Below are 19108 nucleotides of genomic sequence, written 5' to 3' on the forward strand. Positions count from 1 at the left end.
GAAAACAGCCCCAATTTGGAAATAGGAACCTTTCTCAAAGTTTCAGTATCTTCATTCTAAAACTAATCCACCAACAAGCCTTTTTTTCCTCCTAAAACAGCACGATCATAAATTATTGGAGCACATGAGAAAAAAAAACAAAAAAACACACACTCACAAAAACTCTTCCAACATGAAATTATTTTACAAAGATATCTTTCTGTTTGAAAAATATGTGTAATTCACACATAAGAATATGTTTCCTTCCACAGATGGCAAACAAGCCCTTAACATTTGTTCAATTAAATCATTTCCCTGAAACCAAGGTCTCAACACTTTGGAACAGCAATTCAGAATGACAGACACACTGGTAGACTCTTTCAGTGAATAAAATAAAATAAATCAACAGTCAGACATCATACGATTCAAATGGATCCCAACTTTCTACAACAAGTTAGTATAGCCATGGAAACATCACTCCCATATCTTGTTCTGATACAAGTTCAACAGCACTTTTGAAGAACCCACACACATCTGCAAAAGGGGAGGATTGGGCCCCAATGCCAAGCCCTAAACACAGTGGATATAAATTCACTGCCCCTATGGCCATTAAAAACCATGCATCCTTTAACCTTAACAGACATCAATCCAGCCTTCAGTAATTTTTCAACTGCTATTAATTCCAGATGGATACATGATCTGTCATGGAACTCTTCTCTACGGAATATAAAGATTGTATCAATCATTTAAAATGTTCAAGATAATCTGTCTGCAAACTGGTATGCTGGCCTTTCAATACAGAGCTCATGACCGGAGATCCAAAATGACAGTTCAGTTCCATTACTGCACCACCAATGAAGCTGTGTATTCAGTTCTCTCACAGCCTAACCAACCCCAGACTTTCCTGTATCAGTTGTGCGGAACAAAATGATGTAAAACCAAGTTCAACTCCTGATTCAGAGCTGTGAAATTCTTCTAATATACAAAGTTGCCCTGCTACCTCTCCACTGAGGTACACCCTGCTGTATGGTGTGTCCAAATCAGAACACAAACAGACTGTCCATAGTGGGCATCATTAGTGGTTACATGTATTCAACACATCATGCCCTCCTCCCTAAATCTGACACAGTCTGTCTGCTGTGGACTATATTCAAACAAGTCTAGAGTCAAGTCCCATGGAGAAGAGATGATGTTGATAACCAATGCAAAGAGCCTTTACAGTAACTTGAGTAAGCAAAAGTCTTGCTGACTCACTGAAGAATTCTTCTGTCTGAAGGTGTCAAAAGACTTTAGTTAACAAACAAGTTACTGGAATTAAAATATACCAGTGTTCCATAAAACTTATAAACAGGGATTAATGAAAATCACAATGTCCCTCTGATTTGTATACAGAAGGTCACAGTGATGCACATTTTTTCCAGAACATAAAGCATTCACACTTTTCCTTTTTTTTTTTTCTTTTTTTTTAACGTTACCACTGACCCTTATATTTCCTATAAAAACTTCAGATTGTTTTTTTTTTAACCAGGAAACTGACCCAAGTTTTATACATTTTATAAGGAACACGGGTATATTCTTAAGTAATTCTGTAGAAGGATCTATCAATGCCCAACAAAAGACATGACAAATAAAAACATTTCACTTAACTGGATTGTAATAAAATTCCACACACACAAAAATTAAAAACCGAAATTTGGTAAACATATTTCATTTTATTTTAAAGCACTAGGATAAAAAAAAAAAATTTTAATCTAAAAGATAATGACATTCATCGCCATGTCTGAGAGCCCCAATAGAGTAAAATCATGCTGCTTTCTGGATGACATGGCACATCAGTAGCAGAAATCCTGGTCACATTGACATGCCAAAGAATCTTATGGGACAGCATAAACTAACCATTCCTCTCTCTCTCTCTCTCTCTCATTTTCTGCCAGCTTATCTGGGTGGTCACTGTTTCCAGATTTGCGAACAAATGAGTTCCTTGTGACTTTGTCTCAGTTCCAGAACAGGAAGCAATCAGTGTTTCATAGCTAACTGTATTCATCCAGTCCTCTTCTGGCATCATCTTAACAGTCCACAGTACCACTTTATAAGCCAATGCTTTTTTACCACCTGAAGCAAACAGATGCATCCAGTCCTCCAAATCCAAAGTAAACAAAACCCCATGCTGTAGAGGAAAAGCAAAAAAATAAAAATGTTAAATTTACTTAAACTTAAGCATTAACAAAAAATATACTTATATGTCTAATTACTCAAATTAACAAATAAATGTTTTCAAAAACTTATTCTTTGACCCATTCAACACTGGGGAGTTTACAGCCTTGGCTGGCTTCCACGCCATACTGATGTGGGGAAAATGCAGAAAATATATAGTTTTCCATCCAAATAATGCGTGGACACAACCAGAAATACTGCAGGAGTTAGTTCTCTTTCGTTGTCCTTTATGTATAAAGACTATGCACATGAAAGAATGTGATGAGATGAATTTTTACGCAAGAGCAATTTTCAGATGCAGGGCTCAATAAGTTGTGTTTTTGTTGGGGGTTTTTTTCATAAAAAAGGTGGGGGGTGATAATGGAAATAAAAATAAACATTTCAAAAACAGGTCAAAAGTACTGATAAAATTAACGTTATTTCAAAATGAAAAGAAAAAAACGAACTAATTTTTCTAAGCATACATATATTTTTTTTTTAATCTGTCAAGCACTGACATTTAACTATATAATGAAACAATATACATGCTTCCCACCATCCCCATCTCATTTTCTGCTCTCTCTCAGAAAGAGGCCTTTATCCAAAGCCACTCATCCTAGCTTACTTTGCAAGCACTGACAGCAGAATCATTCTGCACGACGGATCAATGAATCAGGTCATAGTGCAACCACCCACCTCAAGACACCACCTGAAGACATCCCCAGAGCTAGAAATACCCACCAATCTGATCAGGACAACTAAACCTTTTGGGAGGGACAAATGGATATGCTGTCTCCAATTGTCCACAGGGCAACCCATTTTCGAATGTCAGTGGAAGGGTGAATGAACAGTCATCTTCAATGCAGACCGATCACTTCCCTCCTCCCTTTTTGACTCACTTGTGTAAACAGAGTCTATGTTTTAACCCAGTGTTCGGTTGTCTGTGTGTGTGTGTGTGTGTCCGTGGTAAACTTTAACATTGACATTTTCTCTGCAACTACTTTGTCAGTTGACACCAAATTTGGCATAAAAATAGGAAAAATTCAGTTCTTACCAGTCATCTTGTTTAAAACAATATTGCACCTCTGGGATGGGCACAAAAAACAACAACAAAAAATGAAGCCTAATTATATGCAAACTGCATTTACTGTTATATTCATATTTTTTGTATTCTCTAAACTTGGCACTTTGACCTCTTATTCTGACACAACAACAACAGGAGTCATTATTATCATTTTTTGTTCAAACAGGAACTTTTTTTGCTAAGCATGGAAGTTTTATTTATTTTGCAAACGTTTTGGTGCAGGTGGTAAAAAAGGGAAATTACGCTGTAATGCTAGGGGACTTAATTTGCTTTAAAAAGATCTTTCTCATCTTAAACATTACATTTTGAAATTATACCCAATACATAAAAAGCTTGGATTTTTTTTTTAAGTGTATCACAAGTGAGTCTTGAAGGCCTTGCCTCTCTTGTTTAACCATACAATGTGTGTTCAATAAATAAAATGTGTAAATGATATGGATTAAAATTCTCTGTAGGATCTCTGGGACTGTTCATTTCTTTCTGACCACTATGGCCATTTCACATCAGGAAAAACGTGTTTAATAAAGAAAGTTAACTCTGCTGCAGACACATACCCACACCTTAAAGTCACAGCAAAACACACTCAAAAAACAATTTCTTCAATACAATGACACCTCAGATTTTTTTTTCATGTCCTAAGTCTAATATATATAATCTAAACCACACAAGCTCTAAATAACTCATTAATTTCAATAATAAACTGGGGTGAATGTTGAATTTTCATTTTGTTCGAATCCCAGTAGCAGTGCCTGGAGCATCCAAAAATCTTTTTTCTTTTCCAATCTCTCTGGTTAAAACGTGTGCAGATCCACTTGTGTCCAGACCCCTTTGTGTACGCACATCCAGAATACCAAATACTATTTAATATGCATGTAAAATATCCTGTGATCCATGCCAGCGTCCACTGAGTTATGGAGAGAAGTCAGAGTACCCACCTTGCAAACCCCCAAAAGCATATCGTTGCGTATATGGTGCAGTAAAAGCACAAGGTAGATAAAGTAAATGTATGAGCTGCAGGTCATGAATAAAGGATAACGACTCAAAGATATTCACCATATCAAACTGCAAACATGTTTTGCATACAATTACATTTTATACTGCTCTATATGCTTCTCAAGCGATGTATGTATTCACACAAAAGGGGTTTGTTTTGATAAGCTTTTCATCTGCTTTACTGACATCCTAAAACAAACCCAAAGTGGGCTTAATCTTATTGTTGACAACTTCTGCTTGAAAGCAGTAAGCTGCTGGTAGCATTCCTGTAACAGGCACCTTCTGTTCCCCTTCATAAAACTATTACAAGGTCCTCATAGCCAGTCAAGATAATAGTCTTGCAAAAGAGATGCTCAACATGCTCAACTAACAGCCCCAAGTAGCAAGCACGAAGTGCAGATTCCAGAACCCATGGCAATTATGTTTTTATGTCCAAGACTAGATTCTGTACAGATACTCACCTTTAAAAGATACACATCAATAAATCAATAAATGCACAACACTGAAGAATAATCTCAACAAATAAAACCCTAATGAATAAATCTTTCCACACAGCATTCTTCTCAAGAAAGCAGCCAGCTACATTTCAAGCAAAACTTTTGCAGAAATAATGAATATAACGATGATGATAATGCAAAACACAGATTTCTAAAGAAATGTTGTACACTAATTACAGACATGCGAATCTTGAATTCCGACTGGTTCCGCTTCATTGATCTCCATCATGGGATGAGCGCTGTTTTATTTGATGGGAGGGCAGGAGTAAGGATTTAAGCCCTCTCCCACATAAAATAAATAAATATAAGTATGGCTCAGACAACCCATCCTAACAGCCTGAGTCTCCATTCCTAATCCCTGTGGTGCTGGACATCAACATGGGCTGTGACAGCTGGACAAAGCTTTCAGGGTGCCTAGATATAAGTTCAAATCACAAATACCACAAAATCAAAATCAGCTCTTGTTGCTGTGCGTTTTAATGTTGTTTCACTGGTGGTGTCAGTGATTGTTGTCAGACAGGCCCCTCTCCCCCTCTTTTCTAGGATGGTTATCACTGTTGACCATACCACCTGATGTTGGTGCTGATATTAAGCCTTAATGTAACAAACTGAACAACAGCTAAGTCCCAGTTTTCTTACATTTCATCAGGACATCACTCCTGATCATTATCTTTTCCTCACTGAGACATCTGATCATTCATGTCCACTTGAAGCAACAATGTTCATTCCTTTACGCAGTCCCGTGCTGATCAACTGGTACTCCATCTGTCCAATGAGCTGTTGATCATCAGTGAAATCAGCAATGCATAGTTCCTGGTCACATTCTGCTCCTGAAGTGTTCTCACTCTTGTGTATCTGATCTCAAACTTGTATTGCACGTTGACATTCTGCAGTGAAATCAACTGAGATTTCGGGGTAATCAGTGTTGGGCTAATCAGTGTTGAATGAAAGACAACTTCGTATTTCTTCCAAGTCACGAAACAAGAACCAAATCTTGAATTCTCAGTCTGCTTTCTCCACTTGTGTATCCTCTGATCTCAAGGTTCTGAAGCTGAAAATCAATCTGTCCTCTGCAGAAGTGTTCTCACTCTGTTGATGGTCCGCATTGGAAAGGCCATGGGTGACAGGTTTCACTGTATAATAATAAGTATACAATTAAGAGTTACACTTAATTATTTAAGTCTCCATGGACCTCAAAAGCATAATCTATCAATTATCTTCATCAACCATCACATGACACCATTTTTGACTCACTTGTGTAAACAAAGCGAGTCTATGTTTTAACCCGGTGTTTGGTTGTCTGTGTGTGTGTGTGTGTGTGTGTGTGTGTGTGTGTGTGTGTGTGTGTGTGTTTGTGTGTCCATGGTAAACTTTAACACTGACATTTTCTCTGCAAATACTTTGTCAGTTGACACCAAATTAGGCATAAAATTAGGAAAAATTCAGTTCTTTCCAGTCATCTTGTTTAAAACAATACTGCACCTCTGGGATGGGCACAAAAAAATAAACAAGAAAGGCAAGGCCTTCAAGACTCACTTGTGATACACTTAAAAAAAAAAGAAAAAATCTAATCGTTAAAATGTCTTCTGTATTTGTTATTATAAAGCTTCGCGTTAAAAAAAAAAAAAAAAAAAAAAGTCCTAACCAGATTCGAAAACCCCGCGTGTTCCGGTGAGAAGAAACTGCCTTATCCATTACACTACTGTGGCTCCTTAACTGACGTTCTAAAATTTAACATTTGAGCATACTTTTTTAAAGGGCGATAAATCAATTGCGGTATTCGCAGTGAGAATGCTGTTTAAATCATATTATTCTGGTGTATCTTGGGCATTCAAAAAATCTTTAAGGGCAATAAAAAATTCTTTTTAATGGCTATCGCTGCAATCACACTGCAACATTTAGCTGTTTTCACTAGATCTAGATAGGTGTACAAGTTTAGTTACACCCGCCGGGAATGCAGTACGACATGGTCGATTCATTTTCTCTTTTGTGTTCATTCTAGTTTTATAGTTTTAAAGTTGATATGAAAATTTAGTATTTTGTTAAACTAATAACATGCAGAGCCAATTACAAGTACTTCTAAACGTCGTAAGAAGTGAAAAGGACTTCATTTTGAGAAAAGTCAAGACTGGAAGTTTTTTCGTTTCATCGTGATCAGTTCAAGGGTATTAACTCACATGGTTTACAATTTTTAACTGTGAATTCCGACTGATTCTGTGGATATTTTTATGGCAGTTTGGGGCATAATCCAGTAAGCGATGAGGCGTTCACAAATCTTTCTCTGAATAAATATTTAACGGTCTCCTTCTCCAACTTTCCATCACGTTATCGTGTATTGTCCATTGAATATAGGATTGAACGGGCAAGTCAACAACTTGAAACAAAATGGCATCGTTCGCGTTCGTGAAGAATATGAGCACGCGCTTTGAATGTGTATAAATATGTGTACGCAATTGATTTTTGCCCATGACCTTCAGGGCTCAGCCAACAGATCTGTAAATCCACTCGTCGTATTGATTTTAGTATTTTCCGAAAAAGACCACTTGGGCGAATGAACATAGTGAAAGCCCTGTACACTAAGAGTAAAACACACAAGCTTTTTATGTATTGAGTATAATTTCAAAATATAATGTTTAAGATGAGAAAGATCAGTTTAAAGCAAATTAAGTCCCCTAGCATTAATTACAGAGTAATTTCCCTTTTTTACCCTCTGCACCAAAACGTTTGCAAAATAAAAAAAACTTCCATGCTTAGCAAAAGAAGTTCCTGTTTGAACAAAAAATGATAATAATGACTGCTCTTGTTGTTGTGTCAGAATATCAGATCATAGTGCCAAGTTTAGAAAATACAAAAAATATAAATATAACAGTAAATGCAGTTTGCATATAATTAGGCTTTTTTTTTTTTTTTTTGTGCCCAACCCAGAGGCGCTATATTGTTTTAAACAAGATGACTGGAAAGAACTGAATTCTTCCTATTTTTATGCCTAATTTGGTGTCAATTGACAAAGTATTTGCAGAGAAAATGTCAATGTTAAAGTTTATCATGGACACACAGACACACACACACAGACACACACACACAAAGAGACAACCAAACACCGGGTTAAAACATAGACTCACTTTGTTTACACAAGTGAGTCAAAAAAACACAATACTACTTCTTTGTTCATGGGCTGCAACTCCCGCATTCACTCATGTGTATGAGTAGGCTTTTACATGAATGACTGTTTTTACCCTGCATTGTAGGCAGCCATTCTTCGTTTTGGGGGGTAAAAAGTAATATAAAACCCAATCACCACTTCAATCTTTCCACTCAAAAAGGTACAGAGATCAATGAAAGCTGACACTACTGACACTTGTTTTTTTCAAAATCACCAAAAAAAAATACAGCTAAAATCAATGCCTGAGAATGTTGCACAACATACAACTCTTAAATGGATACAAAAAAAATGTTAAAAACTTGAAGGGAAAAAAAACAAGAATAAAATGATAAAGATAAACTGATGTATAATTCCCTAATTCCCTATCACACTTGATTCAATGGAAATAGGCTAATCTGTACTGTATATGTATAATCATAAACTTTACAGGTCAATTTGTCCCCCCCACCCCCCCCTCCCCCTGCCCCTTCTCCCCCATAACCTCCTTTTCTTCATCATGTCAAAATGGAAATATAGACCGGAAAAAAAAAATTTTTGCCAAAGCAGATGGCACAACTTTGTATACTGTTAAATCATATTTGAGGTTCAAGGATTGTACGTGCATGTATGAGGGTGTATGGTATGTGTACATGCATGCATGTGTGTGTGTGTGTCTGTATGTGTGACAGTAACAGACGGAAAGACGGGGAGGTGGGTGGGGTGCAGGGGGGGGGGGGGGGGGGGGCAGGAGAGATAGTGAGATGAGAGAGAAACGAAAATCTCAAGTATCTAAATGTCACTGAATTTAATTCAATTAGACATAAATGTTTCTCTGCTTTAGCACCTTGATCTTCCACCTCTCCCACACTGAATTCTAAAAGACAATACAACAGATAAGAGAGAAACAAAAATCTCAAATATCTAAATGTCATTGAATTCAATTCAATTAGACATAAATGTTTCTCTGCCTTAACACTTTGATCTTCCACCTCTCCCACACTGAATTCTAAAAGACAATACAATACTGAATACAGCACAGAACTGTTTTTGTAAATGCATGACAAATATCTAAATCACTTCAATATGACAAATATATTTAAGTAAGCTTTTAAGTACGCTTTTATTTGTCATCAGGTTATATTAAAGGGAATCAAGACATAACATACCTAGCTCTGCCAGTAACATGTAACACTATCAGACCTTATACACTATCCACAGTTTTATATCTTGGAGAACAAAAAATAAAGAAATAATAAAGGAGAGAATGAGACAAAGAATTAATGAATTAATGAATGAAAGAAAAGAAATGAAATGAGAGATGAAAACAGAGAGAAAATAATGGGAGAAAAGCAAACAGAGACAGACAGACAAGAGACAGACAAAGAATCAGAGAACGTGGCCGCAAATTTAATAAAAGAAAAAGAAACCGTCCAACAAAAAGAGAAAATGGATCGATGCAATTAACCACTACGCAAATGAGATAACAATACAGATGAGACCTAAGAAAAACACTAATGATAAAACTATATGGCTTACCTGGGACAGATGATAGTCAACTAAGTTCTACCGTATAAGGGGCTAGGTTATACTGAGTCTTCATTGGAAGGGCTTTTCCGTTTAAATACCAAAATCCTGGCAGATGTTTAAAAGTTAATGAAAAGGATAGTTTGTTCAGAACAATACCAATCCCAAAAGACAATGCAATACCCATGTCAACTGTAACAACAATACCAACACCTCACAGTACCTATGTCAATTTTCATAACACTATCAATCCCTACTGATCTTATTAAGTCATTGTTTAAGTTACAGAAAAGAGCTATGGACTTTGTAAAAACCATGTTAATTGTTATAATGTCAATCCCTATGGACCTTATTGTATAGATCTATATCAATTTCAGATCACTACCAATCCCTATGGATCTTGCAATACCCTTGTCAACTGCTACAATACCAATCCATGTGGACTTTATAGTATCTTACATCAACATCTGGAGTACGCCTCAACCTCGCCTCAACCTCGTGGGGCACAGCCTCCAAGACCAACAAGAGCCGGCTCGACATCAATTTCATAACACTTCCAATCCTGTGGACCTCGAAATATCCTATGTCAACTGTTAAGTTGACAATCCCTATGAGTATCAGTCTTATAGAACCTTGTGTCCATTTCATATCAATACCAATCCCTGCAGACTTTATAGTATCATATGTCAACTTCATAGCATTATCAATACCTATGGACCTCATACTGGGTTTTAGTATCTTTTGTCTATTACATAACAATACCAATCCCTATGGACCTTATAGTAACTATGCTGATTTCATGACAATACCAATCCCTATGGACCTCATAGTATCAATTTGGTACATGTCACTGTCAGCTGAACAACACTACCAACCCTAGTGTACCTTATATCTTTGTCAATCTTCATGACAATACCAACTTCCACAGACATCCCATAATCTATGTCAATCCTGAAAATCTATGTCAATATTGATCCTTCATGACAATTCCAGTTTCCACAGACCTCGCATAATCTACATCAATCTTGATCAGTTTGTTGATCTATGACGATACCAATCTTAATTTGCACCTTGAAATACCTGTATGAATCTTTATAACAATACTGACACCAGTACTAGTGGTAGCATACTGTACATTATCTACATAAAATGTGCTGTCAAATGTTCCTATTCCAATTCCAAATTTATCTTTCATAAAAATCAAACAGCAAGAATTAATCTTTCTCCGAAAACAACAAAGTGCAAGAATTATTCTTTCTTCGAAAACAACAAAGACTGTACAATTCAAACTAAGGTCCAAAGTGAAACAATTTTATCTTTTTATAAAATTTGTTTTGAAATCAACATAAATATAAAAATCAATGTAACCAAATGCACCAATTTTTTGATTATTCATTCCTATTCAAAATGGACTGAAAACAAACCTTTTCTTTCTTTTTTTTAAATGCCCTACTTATTCAGTACTAAAGCTCTTAATTTCGCCTTTCATTTATGAAACAAGAATTTTCTTCAAACTTTAAAGGAATATTTTCAGTTATAAAGCAATAATTTTCTTTAAAGGACCACTGAAAAACATAGACAAAAATAAAGCAGTTCTAATTATGCAAATCATTTCTGTGTCATTCTAACCAAAGAACAAATACCAACCAGATATTTATAAATGTGCAATAGCACACTAGGTGTGAGAATACTAAAATGCACAAATCCAATGCCAACAATTGGAGAAGAAAAGAAATTGTGTGAACTTTCAACAACAGGTGCATGCGATCTGAAGAAAGGATAGGAAACTCTAGTAATGGTAAGCACAACTGGAAAGAAAAAACAGTACAACTGGAGAACAAAGGAAAACAAAGTGGCTATTACTTACTAGTTTGTTCTAGACTTTTCTCTCCTCAATCGCCCTGCTTTCTGTTGCCAAATTTGGACATTTTCAACTTCGTGGGCCGGCTGCACCGAAACTCCGCAAACCGTACGACTGACAATGGCAGGCGGCTGAAAAGGCTATGCAGGCCCCAATGTCCAAACGAGTCTGCAAAGGAAACAAATGCTTCTCCCTCGGGGTAGCCCCCACCCCAAGAAAGGGATTGACCAACAAGTGTTCCCATGCCTCGTTTGAACATCGGATACCTATGAGAAAGTCAGGTTATTTGCTCTGAGAAACAGATGCAAAACACTGGTCAGCAAAAGAAATACATGTTCAAACGGTTCCATGTGACTTAGTTAATAAGTCTAGACACAATACAGTAAGCAAAATAGCCACAAGATAAATCCACTCCCGTCTCAACAAATTAAGATTCAAACCTCTTAAGACTATTAGAAGACAGCTCAGAAATATCACAAGGTGTCTGGTCTTCTACTTCTAGTATGAGAGATTGACTGACTTTATACTAATTTTTTCTGTAAAGAGGAAATGGCCACTATATCATGAAAAACTGAAGCACAGAATTTAATGTTCTTTAATCATATGAAAAAAGTACCTGCGGATTATCTAAACCAGGCTTCATACACAATTCTTGCACTAATTTTCAACTGATACTGTGATAACTATATAAATCATAATAGTATACTCTGAAGAAATGAAGATCCCATTTCAAATTATCTGATAGACTCTAGAAGTTTAGATTATCACCTAATAATATCATCATCATCATCATCATCATTATTATTCTAAATGAAAAATATTTCTGGGTTAACTATAAGTTAAAACTATTGAAACTTTACAAATTAACACCAGTAATAAAATTTACGGCAGACAGTTACTTAAAATCTAATTTTTTATACTTTTCTTGGGTTTCACTGGCCACAACTAAACTCATATTTCTGCCATTCCCAGGCCTGCTAAGAACAGGGTTGAAACTGTAAAACAAGTCCAACTAAAACCAATCTAAAACTGGCACAGGGAACATCACAACAAGTGGTCTTCATTGAGCCACTGCATGGTTATGTGTGCCTGGTTGATAAGTCATACTGAAAAATAAATTGAACTATTTGAAGCAGTCAGTCAGATAATACATACCGTACTAAGAATGGGTAACAGACTATCACTAACAGAATGTTTGATATATAAAAAAATTTTTTTTAAAGTTTTAAACCATAAAATAAATAAATAAAAAGGGTGACTGATCCACTGACTGTGTATCACTCAGTGTTGTTGTTGTTTTTTTAATCAAATGAATGAAAAAGAAATGCTATTAATTTACTAGTATTTAACTAATATTAAGTAATAATATAGTGACTATGTCAGTATGTGCCGGTAACTTTTTTTTATGAAAAAGAATGATTAACAGTGAAACAGTAACTTTTTTTGTTTAATTAGAAAAGGGGGTAACAATGCTATACTAACATATATATTATATATATATATATATTATATTATATATATATATATATAAGAAAGGGCAACAATAATAGGCTTTTACTAATTTTAGATATTAAAAAACAAAAAAACAGAATGAATATTCTGGGAAACGTTTACACTAGTAACAGATTTTTTGATGAAAACAGAATGGACATGATTTTTTATGAAAAAGATTCAAATGCAAAAAGATATCAAATATTCATTACTATCTTTTCACATTAATTCATATGTTCAAAAACCATTCATGAATATATGCCTTTACTTTTGGAAGTAGTCTTGGTAACTGTTGATGTGCATCTCATCTCAATACCATTGATGAAATTTCCCCAAACGATTCTCTTAGATTTTTGGCTTGTCAACTGCTTCCAAACTCAATTCACTCCAGGGAATATTATTCATTTCATGTTCCAGTTTTAAACAGCTGCCTTTAACTTTAAAAGGTTGAACTGATTCTTCATTATGCAAACTGAGTGTTCTTAGTTTAGAACTAAATAGACAAAGTGTCGACACACACACATACAAACTAAAGCCCCCGCCCTACTCTAAATCATCTGGAGTCCTTTTCAACAGAAATATGTAGACTTTCGAGTTTGAAACAGAATGAAATGGTCACGATATGTCCTCAGCCCCTTCACACACACACACACACACACACACACAGAGTAAAAGTTTGCACATACTGACATGCAAACTATACGCCCACTTGCAAAGGTGCATGTTTGTGCACATGTGTATGCACACACATGCACACAATATGCATATGTAACATGCCTTCACTGCAAACTTGCAAGTGAGGCACTATTATGTTATCCTCTTCTTTGTCAACATGAGACGATAATGTGTATATGCATCTGTGTGAGCATGTTTTTTTTTTTGTGTGTGTGTGTGTGTGTGTGTGTGTGTGTGTGTGTGTGTACTTATCATGGGCTAACAAATGTGTGAAGGTACACATAATTCAACTGATAGTGACACTCTCACTTAGCCTTATTCCAGGTTGCTTATAGTTATACAATAATAAAAGACATCTATGTTTATGTTCAGTGTAACTTTTAAAACTTCATCAGCACTCTCTCTAACAGTTTGAGTGTGAGTATTTTTCTCTGACACTACTCTTGAATAAAATAAAACAAACAAACAAAACATGTTGTAGATGACAACAACAAATGCTTCACAACAAAGGGCAGTCAATATCACACTACAGTGGGATTTGGTGGCTTCTAATCACTTCATTCAAGCCTGAGCTTGTAGCTACAAGAGTGGAATCTGTCAGAGCGGAACGTACCAAATATTTACAATTATCTATTGTTTGTGCGTCTAAGCCAAAGAACAACCAACCCACTGTCCTCAATCACTTGACTGATCTGCCATGTGTGCATGCGTGTGTGCGTCTGTGCGCACACATGTGCGTGTGGGTATGCATGTGTGCATGTGTCCATGTCTAAGTCCGCATCTATGTATGCCAGTATAGTGTAGTTGTGTGTTTTTGTATGCTCTCTTTTCCCACCCACTCCTTGCGTCAGTGCATGCCTGCCAGCCCCAGACTATATTAGAGATTCCCTGAATACTGCACCTCTGCAACAGATCCACTCCAAACTGAAGACAAATAATGCAAATACATCAAGGGCATCAAAATGGACAATGCACCAGTATCTGAGCTTTGTGATTAAAGTTTTTTTAAATGTTTTAAAACGTGCATCCCATTGGATGACAGAGCGAGACGTTTAACCCTATACCTATCCCAACTAGTACTGAATACCATTTCAGGGGTGTAAAAAACAAATCTACACCAATGCAACCCTTTCCCAGTGACAGAAAGCCCTCTATATTCCATCACAAAAAAATGTTGAATTTGTTCTCACCATCAAAAAAATCATTTGAATGTATCACTCCTTTCTTGTGCAAGCCTGGAACTGATTTTTAGTTATTACAACCATAATCATAATGTGACGTGACTAGCATTAGAATGCGACAACTACTAAATACACACACACACACACACACACACACACACACACACACAAATTAGGCACCATGCACACAAGAAAAAATGAAATAAATTAAACTATTATGGTCAGGTCTGCAGCATAGCCAACACATATACCCACATTATTTGAGAACACTTGCAATGATGCTTACAGAACTTTTTACACACAAATGTGACACATACAGCCAAACATTTGCAATTATACACTGAAGAGAAGATTCTTCTCTTCAAATGTTAATGCAAGTAAGAGGTGAATTATAACTATTGTATCAAAAACACAGGCTGAAAAGCTACCAACAACAATGCTGAATCAGCCACATCATTCAGTATTCTCTGAGACAAAAACTAAAGTTAAAAACACTCTATAACACCTAACAATTCCTACTTATGCATTAAATTTGCATTTTTAATAGACTGAATATACTCTTGTCGTATCGAACAGCCCAGTATTATTTAAAACTGAATCAGTGAAAAAATACATAGTATATATCATCTGCTTAACATTAAATGATAGTTATTTACTTATTGTACATTACCATGGCTATTTTCACTCATAGAAAGCACATACACACACAAATGCTTGCTCACACACACACACACACACACACACACACACACACCACAAGCAATACTGATTTTATAAAGTGGATCACATCTTTGTGTTACAAAAGCCATCAACCTATAGTTCAACAAATAGTCCAGAGTAATCTTATGTGTGTGGCAGTGACAGTATTGTACTAAACAAACAGTACAGTATCTTTTTTACAACTGAACACAGAAGAGAATAATGTCCTTTTTTTTAAAATCTAGGACAAGGAGTATGACGCTCATTAACCTGTTCCTGATATCACTGTATGAACACACACACACAACAACAACAAGAACAACAACAACACCACAGAGTTATACTCACTTACTGATATGCCCAAAATGAAGAGAATACTATCCTTTTTTAAAATCTAGGACAAAGAGTATGACACGCATTCAAAAGCTAAACGGTTCCTGACATTACTGTATGCAAGCACACACACACACACACACACACACACACACACACACACACACACACGCTAACACACACACACACACACACACACACACTAACACACACACACACACACACGTTACATTCACTCCTTCATATCCCCACACTGAAGAGATGTCTTGGTTGAAACAAAGACAGCAACTAATAAAACAAAACAGAAAAAACAGAAAAACTTGAAGGAACATACATTAAATATGAACATACACTTCACCAATTTTTTTTTTTTTTTTTTTTTTTTACAAAATCAGATGGATTTATCAAGTATGATTTTTTCATACAGTCTATTTCAGATGGCTACTGCTGTTAAAATTTACATTATCATAATTAAAAGTGCAGGAATAAATGGGAGAGTCAATTCCGACAGACACAAAACTGAAAGTGTACTTAATATTTAACTCTTCTCCATTGGGAGAGCATTACAAAGCAAAGCTTTAAAAAAAAAATCTCTAAATAACACCTTTTCTTTTTATATCAAATTGTTTCAAATGATATCGTTACTTATCTAATGAAACCAAGTGCATCCCACAAACAAGAGACAGTGAATGAGAGAAACAAAGAAAGAAGATTCTTAGAATTTTACATTATTTTTTTTTCCTTTGTGACATTGAATATTATTATTTTGGGGTTTTTTTTTTACATATAACTTGCATATTGTTTTTTGCTATCATTTGTTTCAATTATCCTTTCCTTGACAGCAGAGTCAAAGAATCAACCCCCTGAGTGCCCCCGGATATAAATTTCTACCCACTTCCAGTGTGCAGCAAAAAAAAAAAAAAAAAAAAAAAAGCCTCAGGACTGAAATTTGTCTCTGTCATTACACTTTCATAGGAATTTTCCTATTGCAAAATCATTACATTCATGTGGAATTGTCATTACCAGAGAGTGTGTTCATTTCTCTTTCAGAAAAGTACAGAATATGTATACTTTCTTGTACAATTTTAGTAGTTTTCATGCTTTTTTCTTTTTTTTTTTAATCAAACCGTGACCAAAACATCCCTTGGCAAATAACTGTCACAAACTTAAAAGTGTAAAACAGGCTTGGCACTCAAAGGGCTAAGAAAACTGCAATGACTTATTTTCCCTATCAAAATGTAAACAGCATACTGAACACCCTGCTGTTATATCAGGTTCATCTCTGAGCAAAACAAAATAAGGATCTCAATTAATGCATGTTATCTCGATACTGAATAAATATTTGGTCAAAGACATTTGAAAGTCCGCACATTAGAGATCAGAAAACTATTTTCACCTTTTAACCACCAAGCATTTGTACCATGGTTGAACCCAGGGCTAAGTGCCAATATCAAGAATCTGGATCAAACCTGGCACCGATAACTAAATTGGTGTAGATCTGGTGAATCCCAAGCCCTCAACTCTATATTATTTGAGGGTCATTGTAATTCATTTTTATAAAGATGTAATAAGCAGCTATGTTGCCAGGTTCATAAAATCATCTGCTATGACAATCATCTGCTATGACAGACTTCATTCAGTCAATGCCAATGAGAGAGCCCCTCTTTCCATTCTAGTCCCCAAACCCATCCCACAAACAATGCTTTTTTTAAAGTAAGCTTGAGCTAACAAGGTCAGTTTGTGTTGGTAATATGGGTCATTTTGCAAGTTTTAAATCCAAATTCTTCATTCCTGATTAGAAAGGCGGACAACTACATGTGAAAAATAAATATAATAAAGAAAAGCTTGCAAAGAGCACTAACATTTTTGTTCAAACAGATCCCAGAACTTAAGATACCAAAATATGTAATTAATGCATTTATCATAAATTTTCTGAACAAACTGGCAATATCCACATTTCTTTCCCTCCACTCCTCTGTGTGACTGGCAGAGTGAACGTCCTCGCCTTGTGATCAGTGCCCATTCCGTCTTGAGGGGAAGAACTGGGGATATTGCCAACAAATTAAAACAGATTTTTTTGTTTGTTTGTTTGTTTGCTTTTTGTTGGTGGTGGTTTGTTTTGTTTTTGTTTGTTTGTTTTTCTTTTAAAGAAAGAACAAAAAGAAACAGAGACGGCTCTGGACAGGTTCAATCTCCACGGTCAGACTCCTCAGTCCGCAAGAAGTTTCGCTTTGCCAATCTTACCTCCAGTTAAAGGTGATTCTACTTCACTGTAGGCTTGTATTAAGAAAAATCCTTCACATCTATTTTTTTCGTTTTTTTGTATTTGAATAAGGGCATGCTCTTTGACACCACATCCAATAATTTCAAAGAGAATTCAACAATGCAGGTGCGTGTTCGGCCATTGCCACTTGGCTTGTGTCGACGACTGAGTTAACTTTGTCGAACCAAAGACCTCTACAGATTGCAATTCACCATTTCACAAAGTCTCCACAGTGTACATTAAAATATATACCTTTTATCACTTTGTGGTTCGTCGATGACCACAAGGTATTGTGAAATGTTGCACAACGTTTCAACAAAACATTTGTTTCAAATAATCATCTTTACAAACGCCATGATGCTGAATCGGCCATATCCTTATTAATACCCGGATGTTGGTACTGCGTCTTTTTACCAAAAGTCAGTTCATTAAACAATATTTATCCACTACACGAACACAGACAAGTAATTAATTCATACTGCTTCGTATTGCTTGCATATATGAGAACTAAACAATATATCAGAAAAGGGAATGATCAAATTCAACATAGAAAATCCTAAAAAGCCTACTTTCTCCTTTGGGCGGGCACACGAACGTATAGTAATACTGAAGTACGTCCGTGGGGCACTGAGGCACAGTGTCTATGGTTTCAGCAACTCCAAGCAACTCCAACAAAATGGTAATCCGAAGAAATTAGCGCCAGTGGACTGGGAACAAGACTTGTCTTCTTCAAATCGCCAAACGTCAAAATAAAAGGATGGGAACAGTGCCAGTCTTGCTAACAGCAACCTTGCCGTCTTTTTGCACGGCAGCTCAGTTCGGTGACCGTGAAATATAGTTCGTATAGTTTTGGGTTTGAGTTTGAGTGTATTTCTATTAAGGAGAGAGACTGAGATACAGAATGAAGAAGAAGAAGAAGAAGAAGAAACAGGGGATAGAGACTGACTTTCGTAGAGCTCCATAAGCAGATGGAACGAAGAGTTTCAAAAATTCAAGGTCACGGTGACCTTGTGACCTGAAGACAAAGGTCACAGCGGCCAGGGGTCATAGTATCCCGAGCTGTCTGCTCTCAGGAACACATTCAAACTTCGCGTGTTTTATCAATTTATCGAGTGCTATTGTCCTCGAGGAAAAGGCCGCCGCAACTGAAAATACCACTGGTCTCAGTTTCGCAGTTACTGAGATACAGCACC

General features: G+C 36.1%; 1 protein-coding gene across 2 annotated transcripts in view; it reads right to left on the bottom strand.

Annotated features, from left to right (window-relative positions):
- Window positions 1-18292, bottom strand: part of LOC143301599 (uncharacterized) — a 38816-nt gene extending 20524 nt beyond the window's left edge. Inside the window, exon 1 of one of the 2 annotated variants that reach the window (XM_076615991.1) lies at window positions 18168-18292. The gene's annotated coding sequence lies outside the window, so the exon portion shown is untranslated. Of the gene's footprint in view, window positions 1-5385; window positions 5846-18167 lie in introns of those variants that run through there. The other variant, XM_076615992.1, reaches the window with a different exon arrangement.
- Window positions 18293-19108: the final 816 nt, after the last annotated feature.

Source organism: Babylonia areolata, chromosome 27, assembly GCF_041734735.1.
Source record: "Babylonia areolata isolate BAREFJ2019XMU chromosome 27, ASM4173473v1, whole genome shotgun sequence".
Lineage (NCBI taxonomy): Eukaryota > Metazoa > Mollusca > Gastropoda > Neogastropoda > Buccinidae > Babylonia > Babylonia areolata.